The sequence below is a fragment of the Protopterus annectens genome, chromosome 5.part1 (assembly GCF_019279795.1).
Source record: "Protopterus annectens isolate FY-2018-M chromosome 5.part1, PAN1.0, whole genome shotgun sequence".
In the NCBI taxonomy this organism is placed as follows: domain Eukaryota; kingdom Metazoa; phylum Chordata; order Ceratodontiformes; family Protopteridae; genus Protopterus; species Protopterus annectens.
Window position 1 is genome coordinate 419,581,627 of NC_056736.1, and position 17,288 is coordinate 419,598,914.

Sequence of the window (17,288 nt, forward strand, 5' to 3'; positions counted from 1 at the left end):
TCTCACCCCCTAAAGGGCCCATATCTATACAGGAAGAATGCAGAGTCCCTGTAATCACAACTACGCAGTTAAAAGCTGAACTCTCTAAAGCCAAAAACACAGCATCCATGGGACCGGACAACATCCCAGGCTGCGTTTTACACGGACTTCAGAACAAACTGGCTCCACACCTAAGCACCACAGTCAATCATAATCTCACATCAGGCTTTGTGCACACTGAATGGCGCACAGCAACAGTTATCCCACTCCACAAAGGGGGAGCCGCCACTGATCCCGGGAACTATTGCCCTATTAGCCTGACGAGCCTGGTCTGCAAGGCCATGGAACGTATCATCATGGAACTCATAAACAAAGACATTGGTAATCTCCAAACTCTGGATCCCACCCAGTTTGGGTTTGTGAAAGGCAGATCATGCTTCCTGAACCTGATCGACTTCTTTGAGGCAGTCACCAAAGCCGTAGATGAGGGTAAGGTGGTTCACACAGCCTGTCTTGACCTCGCCAAGGCTGTCGACACCATCCCCCATTCTGGAATTATAGCTAAACTCACTAAACTAGGTATAAATCCCTACGTCACAAGATGGGTTGCCAACTGGCTCAGTGACAGAACCCACACTGTAAAAGTTTCAGACTCCAAATCTGACCTCAAAGCAGTGACAAGTGGCGTACCACAGGGTTTCATCCTGGGACCTCTCCTGCTTGGTATCTACTTCTCTGAAGTACAGGCTAACAGAGAAGGCCTCTGGTTAATGAAATTCACAGATGACTGCAAACTTAGGAGCCATAGTCAAGTCCCCAAATGATGTGGGCATCCTACAGAAGGGCCTCGCTGAGACAGATACCTGGTGTCAGAGCCATGGCCTCATGCTCAGTGCCAAAAAGTGCAGTGTCATCCCCTTTGGTAAAAACTCTGTACCTATGAACTACCACATAGGCAGCAATCTACTTAACACCGAATGCATGATAAGAGACCTTGGGACCCAGGTGGACAGTAGTCTCTTCTTTGATAGTCACATAGCCACAGTTGTCAGAAAGTCCTTCTATGTGGCACACCTCATCATAAAAGGGTTCTCATCCAGGAAAAAAGAGGTAATTGTTCCCCTCTACTTGACACTCATTAGACCCATTATAGAGTACAATGCCCCTTTTGGAATGTACCTCACAAGACATCTGCAGCAGTTGGAAAGGCCACAGAAGTACCTCACAAAGAGGATTACTGGCCTCAAACAAATGTCCTACACTGACTGCCTCAAAAAACTCCAGCTTTACTCCGTAGCATATCTCCTACTCCGAAGTGATCTCTGCCTAACATATAAAGCTATGTCAAATCCAGAGCTGCTGGACATGCTACACCTAAAGAAATCCCAATCCATCCGAGCTACACGCTCTAGGGACCTAAACCTTGTTACCACAATAAACAGGACATGCTGTAGGGATAGATTCCTGTGCCAGAGACTTCCCATACTCTGGAACAGGCTACCCATCTATGTCAAGCAAAGTTCTTCATTAGCACTCTTCAAGAAAAAACTTGATAAGTGGATGGGAAATAGAAAATACACCCCAGGGATCACTTCTTTGTCTCTGCTCGACAGTGGCACAGGAAAATAACTTTCTTGGGTGGCGTAAGCCAGGGAACCTTGTTGGCTATGCTTACGTAGGAATTTGGGCCAATAGCCTAGTACCTACCTATGAACCTATAAATATAGTAACATGTGGGGTGGATTTATAAAGAGGAATAAAAAAACTGAAGTAAGTAGAATCAGAAACAAACCAGTGAAAGGGTGGGCTGCATACTGAGTTACAGTGTGTGAAAAATAAATTGGAGAAGTTGAATTAACAATGATTCACTGGTTTAAGAAAATTGCTGCAGACAACATGGATAAATCCTCCAGTTGCGAGAAACAAATTACAGGGAGCAAATACAGTCAACAGTAAAATAAGATGTAAATGGCCCAAGACCATACGTCTCAAATGTCCCTGATTTTGCTGAATGCTCATGATTTTTTTCATCCTACTTTTGACCTGTCCCTCATAACTTCTGAGATAATCAAGGGTGTATACTTGTTAAGTCAATAATATGATAGTTTACACTTCCATTACTATTGCTTAGAAAATGCATGTTGATGCAAAAAGTCTTGTTTTGAGGGCATCACAGCGCTATATAAAAACAAAAAATTTTTATGGCATTTGTGACACAATTATTTAAAAATGTTGATTTCCAAAGAATGAATAAAAAAACCAAAGCTTGAGCCAAGGCTAACCAAATATCCACTTAAATTCGTCACATCAAACAGTAAGCGCTTTCATCACCCTGGACTTCCTCAGACTGTATAATGTGCTTAAAAACACAAACTCAATTTATACATTTAAAATTAACCATGTGACCTAATAAGTCACATGATTTAACCTTTTCCTTTTTAAAAAAGCAGTAAATTCTTTTTTTATCATTTAACCCTGGTGAATGGCAGAAATTTAATTTTACCTGCCACAGATATTCTTTCCAACTCAATTCTGATTCTGCATCAAATTTCACTTCATAATTAGTCACTTCATCCAGTACACAAAATTTATAATCCACTTTGCAATTCCCTTATTTGTAGTGTTTACCCATAGCATTTTTTTCATTTTGTATATTAACAGCATATTTATGCGCATATACTCTTTTATATAATTCCCTTGTAGTACGTCCTACATAATATGCATCACATGATAAACAAATTATTAAATACACAATAAATTTTGATTTACATGTATATTTCCCTTTTAAATGTACCATGTATGTTCCTATTTTCACTTCCTTGACACCAGTCAACAAATAATCACACATATTACAATTCATACATTTTATCATACCTGGATTATTACAAGCTGTCTGCTTGCTATTTAACTTACTCTGGAATATAGTCTTAAAACTCTTGCCTCTTATTTGCACAAATACTGGCCCTTCTCCTATATTTTTGTCTATTTCAGTATTACATTTTAGGAACTTCCAATTCTCTTTTATGATATTTTTAATAGTTCCAGAATCTACACTGTTAGTAACAGAAGAAAAATCTCAAAGGGAATGTATAGTCTTTGTAAGAACTTTATAGAAAGTGGATACCCCAAGGAAGAAGTAGAAACAATTGCTAAAGAAGTGCGTGAAAAAAGGAAAACAGCCATCAATGAGATGAGTACAAATAAGAGAAGGGAGGATTTCAGAGTAGCTATGAAAGTTACTAACAGTGTAGTGTATGAATTGTACAACAGTACATTAACCTTATCTCCTGCTATAAGCTATGAATTACAGCAGCAAACATCCCAAATTACCTTTGACAGATATGAACGGGAGGTGTTTAGGTGGAGGGGAGATAAGTTTAAGTACTGCAACTCAGGTGTAAAAAAAAGAATGCAAAATGGCCACTTTAGAAAGAAAAAGAAGTAACAGGCACTGAGAATACTGTTCTGTGTAATTAGCCCTGTCTTTTAAGTAGTCATTGAAAAGTAACAAATGATAATTAAACCTGACTGACTAAAAGAAAGCAGGGTATATGTGAAAACACATGTAAAGTCAATGATATGATGTAATATTTTAAAGCCAAACACTGCATTGTGGGATACCTAGAGGTAGACTAAAAATCAAGATGCTGGACCCCATGTGGACAGACCCTGGAATTACATTAAAATAAAATCTAAAAAAAAGTATATAGAGTCAAAAAGTTGTATTAACATGTAGGAAACATCAAGACATGATGAAATAAATATGTTTCTTTTTCAGTCTGTGGATACAGTTCTCCTGAGCACAGACGTTCACATCATTACTTTCTGTGGGGCAGTGAGCATTTTCTGCATCCCCCTGTGGAATACTGCACAACCGCAATACATTTTAAAGCTGTATGACATCCAAGATGAGAGCACAACTAATTTTGATCAAAATGCGACATAAAAACCTACTTCTGTGCTTATGCACTGATCTCAATATCTGCCTGTTTTTATTTTTCTCTTTTCAGCTATGACTATACCACTAAAGCATACCTCATCATGAGGAATACTCCTCATTCTGTGTCTTAAAAAGTTCATGTTCCTCACAACTCCACATTGAAAGAGTCTTTCACATATTCAGTGTTAAGGGTTTAACTGACATCCATAGTAAATAATTTGAAATCTCATCAGTTCTTCAAAATAGATTTTTATAGTTATAAAGTAACAGTTTTAGACATTCTGTGAGCTTCCAAGTTGAAACTGTTAGCAAACTGATAATTTACCTATTTGTTCCACATTTTGGAAGGTTGGAGCTATGGCTATGATCCTACTGCTAGAACTTTGAAATCTTAGCAGTTGCATATTTCTGCTACCTATTTACTTTACATGTAAATATAACTATTACACAGTATGCAATATACTATCCACACATTTGTGATAAAGTTGAATTAATAAAACATCTATTTGCCCTACATGTATGTATGCACATCTGGAAATGTATATATGTAATATTCTCCTTTTCACCCCACTAATTTACTGACTTGGTCTTGGGTATACAATATTAGATTTTATAGTTTTCAGCGATGATATACTTCCTGTGGAAAAGGGGGCTTTATGCTGAAAGACTACGCAACACTGACATTGTTATATCAGAGCTTGTTCTTCTCTCTCCCCCCACCTGTTTCTTGGAAGGGAAGGGGTAGCAGTCTCAAAGAAATGGCTGTGTTATTTAAGATGAATATTCTTACTCTTGCATTTTCTGTGGATTATCTCAGATATGAGTTATATTTACAGCGGTGCAAAATCTCTTTTCTTTACACCCAGTACTAAGCGATACATTTTACTCTTTGTTTAAACTCACAAATGAACTACAGTATATATACTGAAAAAGAGGTTTTTGCATCATCCCTGTTAAACTTTCTTCTGCTAATGCTGACTCCTATGTAACATGCAGGGAGAACCTTTAGATTTACGGCAGGTCATTAGCTTGATCACACACGCGCACACACACACACACACACACACACACACACACACACACACACACACACACACACACACACACAAAGTCTTTCTTCAGTTGTAGTTGTCATACTAAGCACTGACAATTAACGTGAACTGCACACTTTCCACACTGGCATTACAGCCATAAGAGAGAGAGAGAGAAATGATGTAATTCTCTTTCTAGGTACAAGTGGGTATTTAAGCACTGTATCCAACATAAATAATTTATAACTCCCTACAAAAGGCTTGTGCTAGCCCAAAATCTCAAGTAAATTCAAAACCTATGCTGGTACAGTAATGGTATTGCATCACGTCTGTGTTTCAGTGTCTTTGTGTTCCCTTTTAAACAGAAACATTTTGAATTGTAAGAAAATCGACAGAATTTAACTCAGTATATCAGATTTAATTTCCTGTTAACCACACAGATTCATTCTTATATTACTTGATTGCAAGTAACTTAGGAATATAAAGTATGTGAAGTTCAGAGTTCATTTTGTTTGGGTAACATGACATTTCAGGCAGCTTTTAAAGTTTATATTATAAACTCTGCTTAAAGACTGATCTGAGAAGTGCACTTTTGTAGTTGTAAAGCAACGGTAAAAAGTGATTTATTGTTGCAGCCTTTGGACATATTTTAAAGGGATCATTATGGAATATTATGCTTACTGTAGTTAATCCAAATAAACGTATAAAGTCTCAAAATGTTGACATCTTATTATAAACCATTTCACAGTGCATACAACTGACTAAAATGCATGACTGAAACTGAAACCCAGATCTCACACTTTTGAAAGTGCAAAGAAAGATTTAATTTTTATTAAGGAAACAAAAAATGCACTTTATATTCAGTTGCTGGCACTGATTTTCCCAAAAAGTGTATGTTAATTATGAGTCCCTACTGAAATGTCAACACTCAAAATGCCAAGTACCGAAAATCCCCAGAGAAGAGCAAATCTATAAAATCGCTCTTCGCTTTAAAACTTCTTTTTGCAAGGTTCAAGACCCCACACACCCCACATTTATGTATATCAGCTCCTAGATTGCCATACCTGAGAGTAAATGGAATACTCCAAGAAACAGCATACTTAGTATATGTAAATTCATTCATTCGGCCATTCAGTCTCATTGTAGCAGGTCCCAACCTTTCAAATGGTTACTGTTAAGTACTTCTTAACATATATTCTATATTGCTTGATTACTTACCAGCATTTCTGTGTGTCTTAACCCTGTCATAAATCTTTAGACCTAATTATTTCCAAGCTCATCAGTTTAAGATACAATTGCAATGAATCAATTACTGAGTTCTTTTATATTTTCATGTCTCTCTTAGAGCTTTTTTTCAGACCCTGCTATAAAGAAACATAAGTATATTTCACTCCAGAATATGTGATAGCACAATTAGTGAGTGATACACTGAAATGTGAGTAACATGATATAACTGTTAAAGCAATTAAACCATCAGCAGACCTTTGTATTTTAATTTAAAGCATGTTACTGTTAAAGTTTTGTTTGAATATATCACATTTATACACAAGTGTAGCATTTTTTACTTACAGCTGATACTCAACATGAACATGTTCTTTTTTTTTTTTTGGCTTAGTTAAGTAAATACTAGCATTTTGACCATATTAAATACTTTGTATATTGTTTTTGTCTTCTTTGTTAACATGCAACAACAGATTGTTGCTGAAATGAGTCAGATCAGATAAATAAAATGCCTGCATTTGTAAATCTGTCTTGATAACTACATGAAGTGCATTTTAGGTCTACAGAGATTTCAGGCTGTTTCTAAGAAGATCTTAGGCTTATGAAAACCACAATAGAATGATCTGTTTCCATCCTTCCTTGTCCATAGAAATGTCTGGATGAATATGTAAGGAAAGATGAGAAGTATCCTTGGACCACATTGCCTATGGTTCCTGTGAGGATGTGAGGTATTGCCAGCTATGCCAGGAGAAGTAGGGCAGTGGATGTGCAACATATACCAGCACAGCTAGCTGGAATTTTGTAAAGAATTACATGTCATTTGTATATCAAACTGATTTGTACAGATACTTGTGGTGAAATGTATTTGTTAAAAATGTATCAATGGGTACTGACTGTATTGTAACTTGAATTAAATGTGTATGTTTTAACAGAAGATACAAGAAAAGAAGAGGTTAATCACAGTCCAGCAGCAGCTAACTTTGAAAAAATAAATTACTGGGTCTAGGCCATAAAGATTGTATCTTACAGTTCTGACTGCAACTAGAAACAAAATGTTTGGAAAAACAAGTACTAGGAAGCCTTCTGTATTGCCTTTAGCAGTGAACTAATTGCTACTCTGGAAGGGTAGAAGATGGAAATTGTTTCATGATTTCCAGGAGCTGCAGCAGATCTTAGCAAGGCTCTGTGTGTGTGTGTGTGTGTGTGTGTGTGTGTGTGTGTGTGTGTGTGTGTGTGTGTGTGTGTGTGTGTGTGTATTATTGACACGTGCTAAATCCTGACAGCTTCTAGTCACAGGGTCACAGGGCAGTAGCATGGAAACCAGAAGTCAGATGACCAGATGTATATGATGTCATTCTGTAATCCATCACAAAAAAATGATATTTTAATACTAGGTGAGACTGAAGTCTCAGATCAGTCTGTTTTTGTAACCTGACAAGGAAAGACCCCTCACCTACTTCATCTTGCCTTGCTCTAGAAAGTCAATCAGGGAACAGTAATTCTTTAGATCAGTCAGGAAAATATAGTGAGATTAGTTAAGTGCTGTTTTTCTATATCTGTGTGAATGCATTCATCAGTGTTATTTTAATATTTCCTGTGATTGAAACTCTGGTGTTTATTGTAAATAGATATTTTGTATTTTCATGTTCTTTTATTATTTGTTATTAAATATATTTAAACTTTTCATTGTGGCTAGTCTGTTAGAGAATATTGTAATCTCTTAGAGTACTTATATATATTTGGTGACAGCTCTGGCCACTCCCAAAAGCCATACTATTTACTCAGTATAATTGGGTACCCTTGTAAGAAGCTTGGGGTAGCTGACTCTGGAGTGTCTAGTGGCGGTGTTAACTACCTTATAGTCTGGGCAGAAGGTGGCACAGCTAGCAAATCTGTGCCAGCCTTTCCCAGGTGTGTGTGTGCGTGTGTGTGTGTGTGTGTGTGTGTGTGTGTGTGTGTGCGTGCGTGCGTGCGTGTGTGTGTGTGTGTGTGTGTGTGCAAATCAGTTCTCAAAGAGAGTGTGTGTCAGCTGCTTGGAGCAGGGGCAGGAAGCACTGGGTGTCACAGAGGCAGTGGTGGAGAGCTTGGATTGGACACTCAGCGGAGGTCTCAGCTGTATATCTGTGCCAGTGGGAAGTCTTACTGGGGATCTGGAGGGAGACAGATAGAGAAATCCAGACCCCAGACTAAGTGTGTTCCCTGTGTGCTCTTAAGGGAAATTGTGAGTGATGGAGAGACCTGCATCTGCAAATACTGGATGTATCCATTTTTGTTCCAAGTGAATGTCCCTCTCCAGCGTCAGTGGTGAGGATTCAGGCTCCTTGATTACTGGCACAGAGTGGGGACGTCACAGTTCCCATAAAAATGGTATCATATAAGTGACCTGAAAGTACCTACACTGTGCTCCCTTGGTTTCCAAGAAGGCAGAATGCACTCATTCAGTGGATTGAGATTATAAGTCAAAGTAAAATGGATTCCTGTGTGATCTCTTCACTCTGACACAGTTCCCAAAATCCACAGCACCTTTTTAGTTTGCTGCCTGGCAAGGAGTACAAAGCTTTGCCCTGGTTTGGTAAGAGGATGTCTGTGTCCCATGTCTTAGAGCCCTCTATTATCTGATTCTTCTATCCAGTTTCCACTCCTTTATTGTAGATCAGATGTTGGTAGAAGTTTTGGCTGTCCCAGGTCTAGGCTGTAGGAAGAATTGGTCAAGACTCCATATGTGGCTTCCACAGTGAGTTAATCCGTCGACTGCTGCAAATATGACTGTTATTATGCTGTGACAAAGGCAACATGTTCAGAGATGTACTTATTCACCAATAGCATGGCTAAAGTTCTACACTCTTAAGGGAGTAACTTCAATAGCTTACTCAAGATGCTCATTTTGGTAGGAGATCCTCTTCCACCATTTCATCAGGGATCTGGCCTTTGACTTCCAGATAAGTAAAGAAGACATCATTATTCTGGAAGGCCATCATGACCCTCTCTGCTCTCCCATCTTCTTCTTCTGGATTAGACCAACCTCATAAAAGGAATAAACCCCCTCTCAAACCATAATGGGCTGTCAAGTATTGTGCTGTTTTATCCTATCCCTTCAGCTGTGCTGCCCAAGTCTCCCAGGGGGAGTTCCTACCAGCCCAGCAACTGCAGTCTTGAATTTCATCCAGGACTGTCTATGTGGAGATGGTTCTCTGAATTTGACCTGCCTTGGAGGGCCATCAGAAAGAACATATTATTCTAAATGTGTTCAAGGACAGCCATGGCTTGGAGCTTTTAGATCCTCCCCCCTGAAAGAGTTCTGATCAAAGATTGAACACTCTCCACAGAGCTCTAACAGCCAGACAGTACTTTTCAGTTGGTCCATACATGCTGTTCCTCTTTGGAATGAGGCCAAGAATGTTTACTGTTCTTGATAGTAAAGGAGAGGAAGAGCTTCTGTTATGTTTTGAACCTCACTGACTTCAAGGAGCACATTTGTTTCCAAGTTCTGAATGGTGACCCATCAGGGGGTCATTTTACATCTGCATGGCTGCTGTCACTAGATATGATGGAAACATTTCAGCACAAGAAGCCCTGACATAGACTTAGTAACTGGTGCCAGAACTATCTAAAACTCAATGCCAGTAAATCCATAATAGTATCCTTTGTGGAAAATGGCTACCTCTGGAAACTACCACATTGATAATATAGTCCTAAGATTTGACTAAGTGCTCAAGGATTTGGGAATACAAGTAAATAGTAACCCGGCCTTTGACCATTGTGTGTTTATGAAAATCATTCTATGTTGTTATAAGCAAGGGCATGATGTCTAGATCCAAGAATGCCATTGTTCCTCTGTACTTGTCCTTCATCTGACCAATCATTGAGTATAATGCCCCTTTGGTATGCACCTAACCAGGCATATGCAACAAATGGAGCAGCCACAGAGGTTCCTCACAAAAGAATATGGGGCATAAACAACATATCTTAAGCAGACTGTCCCCCTATCCTAGCGCTCAGTTTCTTGCAGACTGCTGAGAGGCAATATATGCTTGGCCAACTAAGTATCCTGTAATCCTCACTGATGGACCTGCTGCACATCTGCAAATCAAATAGCCTCAGAATTACCTACTCTAGGGACCGAAACCTTGTCTGCAACGTAAGTAAAACATGTTGGATGGACAGGCATGTGTTTCAGAGACCACCCTTTCCACTGGAAAAGGCTTCCCATCTATGTGAAGTAGAGTTCTTTCCTAACCAAATTCAAGTATAACTTGGACAATTGGATGGAGAATCTGAAATTTAATCCTGGTTTGGAACCTACAGACAGAGGCAGCCTTTAAATGCTTGATCACCTATGTCCAAGCCTGTCTATACCCTTTAAAATAACCCTGACATCTTAAAACTTGTCAGACACATATGGTAAGCATGACTGCATTTAGAAAAGGCCCTTTGGGTTGTTACTATAGTAATCACCTCTGAACAGTAACTTAGTTTTATGTAGGCATGGTATTATCCTTCTGACGGAATACTGATAAAGTGATTATTTAGAGAATTGGGAATGCTTATTTGGTTATTTACAACTTATTTATTTATTTATTTATTTGACAACATTACTTGGTGAAGCATTCCTGTTCGATTCTCAGCTAGAGCGTCTTCTGTGTGGAGACATGTGTGAATGGGCGTACCTTCGTTGAAGGTTGTGCATCAGGGCCGGCAACTCGGCACGTAAAAATCTACTGCCAGTCATTAGCGGACCGGAGTTCCACTGTGGTGACCCCTAACTGGGAAAAGCTGAAAGACACAACAACAACAGCTTTGTGAAGCATTTGGACTGGGTTGCTTTCTGACTATGTAATTTAAATTCTTTCTGAAAGTCTGAATATGAATTTAATTTGTGTGAGCTTACCATTGAGCATCCTAGCATTGCACAGCATTCTATCTTTTCCGAAGATGATGCCACAATAGGAGCAGAAGGTAACTGACTTTGACAACTGACTTTGTTTTTGGTGTCATTTGAAGGGGTCACAGTATTTGTAAGCTTGAAAGATATGGTTGACAGGCAATGCTGCTTCACCAAAGATGGTTTGCTTCTGTCCTCCTTAGGCTTTTCAATATTGATTGAAACTTTTGTCCATGCACATTGTGCCTTTTTTAAGCAACCCCAGCCTGATAAACCTTCCAACATAGCACAGTAATCCCAGGACAACCTGACGGTATTACTACTCAATAGCCAGAGTCTAAACAAGAAAACTCAACTCTCTCCAAGCCCTCCTTACCTTGGAGAACATAGATGTCTATGTAGTTACTGAGACATGATTTAAAGCCATGGATAGCACCCTGGCTGTGCAAGGCTACTTTGCTTTCCACATATTTAGTCCACCTACTGCAGAATAAGGGATAAAAGGTGGAGGTGCCTTTTTTAGGCAATGCCAAACTGAAAGTACTTCCAGCATAGCAAACTGAAACCAAGGAAGTCTAAAGGTGTTAGTGCTGAATTCTAGAAGTCTAAACAATAAACTGTACTCCCTACAAGGTCTCCTTATCCTAGACAATGCTGACATCTGTGCAGTCACTCAGACGTGGTTTAAAGGCAAATACAAAGCTCTATATTCCATATATTGTGGATTCAGTATGGTAAAAGCCTGTTATTGAAGCTGTTGTTTTGAAGCTGTCTTTTCGAAATTTTGGTTGTTTAGCAAGTTTTGAATACTCAGATGAAATACTAATACTTGTGGTGCAATGCTCTTCCAATATTTACATTGTTTTTTGTTCTGCTGAGCATTCTTTAGCGGAATTCACCTTTTTCAGGATTTGACTTTTGTTTGCTGTATATTTCGCACAGTTTGTAACAGCAGGTTGTATTAAGAGTCACTACTTTTCTACTGCCTTATCCATGCAATGTCTCTAGATTTAATTGACATGGAGAGAAAGAAGATAGCGGCAAGCTTTATGTCTGGCGCGATTAATCCGCTGATTCAGTTGAATCTTGCAACAACTGAATTTACAGTTGTGGAAACTGAAAAGGATGACCTAAACTTTGAGTCTATTTTTAAAACAGTTGAAAATGCGGCCTTTAAGCTAAAGAGATTACAATGGCAACACTTCCATATGGAAGCCTGCCTACATCACCAGGTTATTCCTAAAGGTCTCAGGGTTAGATGTATGCCCAGTTATGGAAACACCTACCCTGAGCTTTTGGCCAAATGGCAAGCAATTAATATACAGACAAGTTTCAGTTATATGAAACTGCTGGTTGACTTCTTCAAGCCTCAAGAAGAAGAAATTAGCACCTTGATAGAGGAGAAACAAAAAGAACTTGAAAATATGAATTTGTCTGATAATAACTTCATGAAATTGGAGAATTTACAGGATAAGCTAACAGTATATGAAGTTAAGCTAAAAGGCATTAAAAGTTAGAAATCAATGAGAGACTTTAATGATATACAGAAATGCCATTTATTTGAATGGCCTAAAGTCAGAAACTTCAATGAGCATCCATGGAAAGATGATAGAAATCCTGAGCAGAGAGGTACAACTCTGCACACCAATAATAATAACCATAGATCTCGAGATCTTTTGGTTAGTGCACAAGTCCATCACATGGACAAACAAGAGCCAGTCAGAACAGTCCCGAATGGGAGTATTGTCACCAATGAAAATGCTTGTGTTATTGAACAAGAACATGACTCAGATGCAATTATTAATGTCAATAATACCAGTCTTTCTAATAGTACTGGTATCAATGGTCATCCACTAGGAACAATACCTAAGAGAGGAGCACAACATGTTATCATCACAGAGCTCCCTTTTTAATGATGAACAAAGTCTCTCGAACAGGGAGATCTGTAAGCAGAGAGAGAAAGAAAAGGAAAGTAACACAATAAATTCTTTAGTGGTTAATATTTCGAACATTCAGCTCACTCACTCTCAGATAGATCTATTAGAGAAAGGTCTCAGCTTTATTCCTGCAACCAAATCTACACATGATGAATTTGCACTGGACCTTAGAATGTTTGGAAGGAATCTTACTTTGAAGTATATTGTTGGGGATGGGAATGATAAATGCCTCATTAAAAGTAATATTATGCTCAAGAAACCGAGCACATTTGTTCCCCTCAACCACCCAGCCATGGATTATTGTATTCATGCCTGTGAAGAGGAGTTAATGAGAACAAGAATGTCTCAAAAAGGGAAACAGTTTTTCAATCTAACCAAAGAAGAAAATCAGGCACTTAAAGAGCTTAAGGTAAGGAATGATATTGTGGTTAAACCTGCTGACAAAGGAGGATCCATAGTGGTAATGGATGCAATGATGTATGTCCAATGGATGAAAGAATTATTAAGTGATCGAAAGACCTATTCCTTGATTAGTAAGAATGAAATAACTATTATGAAAAGGAAGATCCAGTAGGTTCTTTATGACATGCTATTGCAAAGAGAGATTAATGAATATTTGCATGATCTTTTCATCACTGAGCACCCTACCATACCAACTATCAGTGGATTACCAAAAATTCATAAAGATCTTAAACGCCCACCTTTACAACCAGTTGTGGCTGGTAGAGGATGGTTGACGGAATCTATTTGTTTATTGAACAAGAACTAAAAAAGATGCTACCTAGAGCCTCCACTGTGATTAAAGATACAGCTGAGTTTCTACATCTGTATATAGCTCTAGAACATTGTGATGATCTTGAGAGTCTGCTATTGATAACCCTAGACGTGAATAGTTTTTTTACTGCCATACCAAATAATTATGGCACTGAAGCAGTAAGAGAATTTCTAACTGAAAAGAAGATAGAATCACGTTTGATATGTGATCTTTTGGAAATCATGTTGGAGTACAATGTGTTTACATATGACAACAGCTACTACTGGCAGAGATGGGGGGCTGCCATGGGCATGCCCTGTGCCAATAGTTATGCAAACTTGGTTTTAGCCAACTGGTAAAGAGCTTGGTCCAAGGATGCTAATAACATTTGGAATCACCAGATAATTCTGTACAACCGGTTTGTAGATGACACCTTTATTGTATGGAAGGGCAAAGAAGAAGATTTAAGAAGCTTTGTTAACTTACTGTCACAGACCACTACTTTCCTGAAATTTGATGTAAAAACATCTAGAGAGATGATTGACTTTCTGTATGTGAGATTATCTCTTGATCTGAAGCCTCTATAGGAAAGATATGTGGCAAAACCACATGCTCCACTTCTCCAGTATGCATCCCAGGCATATTTTCTCTAACATTGTTGAAAATCAAACTGCAAGGATTTCAAAGCTATGTACAGAAGAGGCAACCTTTCTCCAGGAAGAAGAGAGGCTTATTAATAATTTCAGCCAACGAGGCTATGGAAAAAGCTTAGAACTAAACAAGACCAGAATTAATGACATACGTAAAGGAAAAGGCAAACCTTTTTATTCCTCTTAAGGTTAGAGAAGACGAAAGTACACCATCCTTAGCTATACCTAAAAGAACATCTAACTTAAGAGTCAATTTGACTTACACTATGGACCATGATAACGTATGCCAGGTGATCAAAAAGTTCTGGCCGATTCTAACTCTGGATAAAAAGTTAAAAGAGATTGTTGGAGATAACCCAAGTTTCCTTTTTCAAAAATAAAAAGAATCTCAAAAGGATTTTATGCTCAAATGATGGGATATGTAACAACTACGTACATAATAATTCATCAGGAACAAAGAAATGTGGCTTCTGCAAGGTCTGCAATGTAATCAATTGTAGCAACACATTTAAGTTTCCGGTTACTAAACAGACATTTGTTTTTCATGGATTAGCTAATTGCCTAACCAGCAATATTGTTTACATAGCTACCTGCACTTCCTGCACAGAATTTTATATTGGAAAAACTAATATGAAGCTAAAGGAAAGAATTATCAAACATCAATCTGATATACGTAACAGAAAGGAAACAAATTCTCTTTTCCTTCATTTACGTGAGCATGAGGGACATAGTTTTGTTTTCATGGTCATTTCAAAGATACATTTTACTTCCAGAGAAGGAGACACGACCAATCTGACTGAGAGAGAGGAAGCCAAATGGACAATGTGGCTGAGGGCAGATAACCCTCCTGGCCTTAATGGCTGTGTTCCCTTAAAACCCTTTCTTAAAAATAGACGAGTAATGAGCTACGCTCACTCATGACCTGTTTTCATTGCCAGAAACCTTAGGTATACCGACTTATGCTCTGATGTCTCAAAGAAATTGTTGAAATGAAATAAAAAGAAGCTCCCTAAATTACCATTTTTTATTTTTATTTTTTACTTTTTTTCTCTCTAATCTTGGCTTTTATGCAGAGCTTGTTCTTTTAACTAGAACCTACTGAAAAGATTTTACTAATATTCCTTCTGAAAATATGTCTGAGTCTGTCTTAGAAACGTCAAACTGTAATGTTATGTTTTAAACAAAGAGTTTTAAATAAAGAGTTTTAATTTCATGTTTGTCGGAAAGCTATGGAGGTGTGTACCAATGGACTAACTTGATTGGTTAACATTCGTCATACATTGTAGGTTGTTTCATTGGATGATACCAACTTTTAAACACTGAACCCAGCTTACCTATTTGGATCTGAAGAAGGCTTGAAAAAGCTGAAAGCGCTTGTCCATTGTTTACATCAGAAGGGTTCTTCACTTTTATGTTTGTTTTTTTCTGTTTTTATGACATCCACATGTGGAATTACAACGCCACTTGACATTTACAACAGCAAAGCTCTATATTCCATATATTGTGGATTCAATATGGTAAAAGCCTGTTATTGAAGCTGTTGTTTTGAAGCTGTCTTTTCACCATTTTGGTTGTTTAGCAAGTTTTGAATACTCAGATGAAATACTAATACTTGTGGTGCAACACTCTTACAATATTTACATTACGTGGTTTAAAGCCATGGAGAGCACACCAGCAGTGCAAGGTTATAATGCTTTCCACACATTTAGACCAAGACCAGCTACTACACAGTGTCTAAAGGTGAAGGTGGCTCAATTTATATCAAAAATAAATATTCCTCGAGGCTGATCAAACAGGACTATGCACTTCAGCTTCTCCACATTGAAATCACCATAGTCAAAATCCCACGTCTGCTGAAGTCTGATGAAGCGTCCTGTGGACGTGAAAGTGCTCACTGTTTTCATTTGTCACAATAAACATCGCTTTTGGAATATTTTTGGAGTTTATTTGGTTGGCTTCGATTGTTGTGGTGTATCCTCTTTATATGCTGTTTGGACTTATTTGTTTTTGAGAGGGTACTTTATCCTGGTTTGTGTTCTACGCATTTTCCCAAAATCTCATATAACTTTCTTGCAAGCTATAAGTCCCCATCTATGACCCAGGAAACCTATAACATGTATTTAAACTTACTGGAAAAATTACCAGTACCATGTTCATGGCAACTTTAATTACCCCACTATTAACTTGAAATCATGTATGACACCAAACATGCAGGCACAGAGAGTCCTGGATTTTGTAAACATAAACTCCCAGGACCAAATTGCAAGTACGTCGACCAGAGGTGCAAACATACTGGATCTTGTCCTCACTAATATGGGAGAGTGCTGCACACCCCCCTAGTGTAATGCCCTTTCTGGTAATGTCAGACCACAAAATGGTCTCCTTTGAAGTAAAAATAAAACCCAGAACTCCAGCTAACTCTGGAATGTTCAGAAACTATTTTAAGGCTAACTTCCTACTATTAAGTGATAACCTGGCAAAATGTCAAGCCCCCATAAAGCCCCAGAATACTGCTGCCTATGCAGAATTATTCACAGAAACCCTGTACAAGAATATTAATAGCTACATAAAGGCAGCTGTACCCACCCGGAAGAAGTACAGACCTAAATAAAAAAAAAAAAAAACAAGCCACCCTGGTAGAATCACAGCATCAGTAGGCTCTATAACAGAAGGAAGAAAATCATGGCAAAGATTTGGAGCTGTGAATCCTAGCAGGATAAAAATACTTTCATCAAATTAAACAAACAACTCAGAGTAAAAATAAAGTCTACCAAAGCCAAATTTGAGGTAAAGTTGGCCACCCTCACCAAAGGCAGCTGCAAGACATTCTTTAGCTACAGTATGTCTGCAACCTCAAAGACAGTACACAGTTGTGTGTAGAGCTTTTTGTTAAT

The 17,288-nt window shown here is 38.2% G+C and overlaps 1 protein-coding gene across 4 annotated transcripts in view; it reads left to right on the forward strand.

The window, feature by feature from the left end:
* PIR (pirin) overlaps nt 1-17,288 on the forward strand; it is a 723,908-nt gene that overhangs the window by 200,558 nt on the left and 506,062 nt on the right. The window lies entirely within an intron of this gene.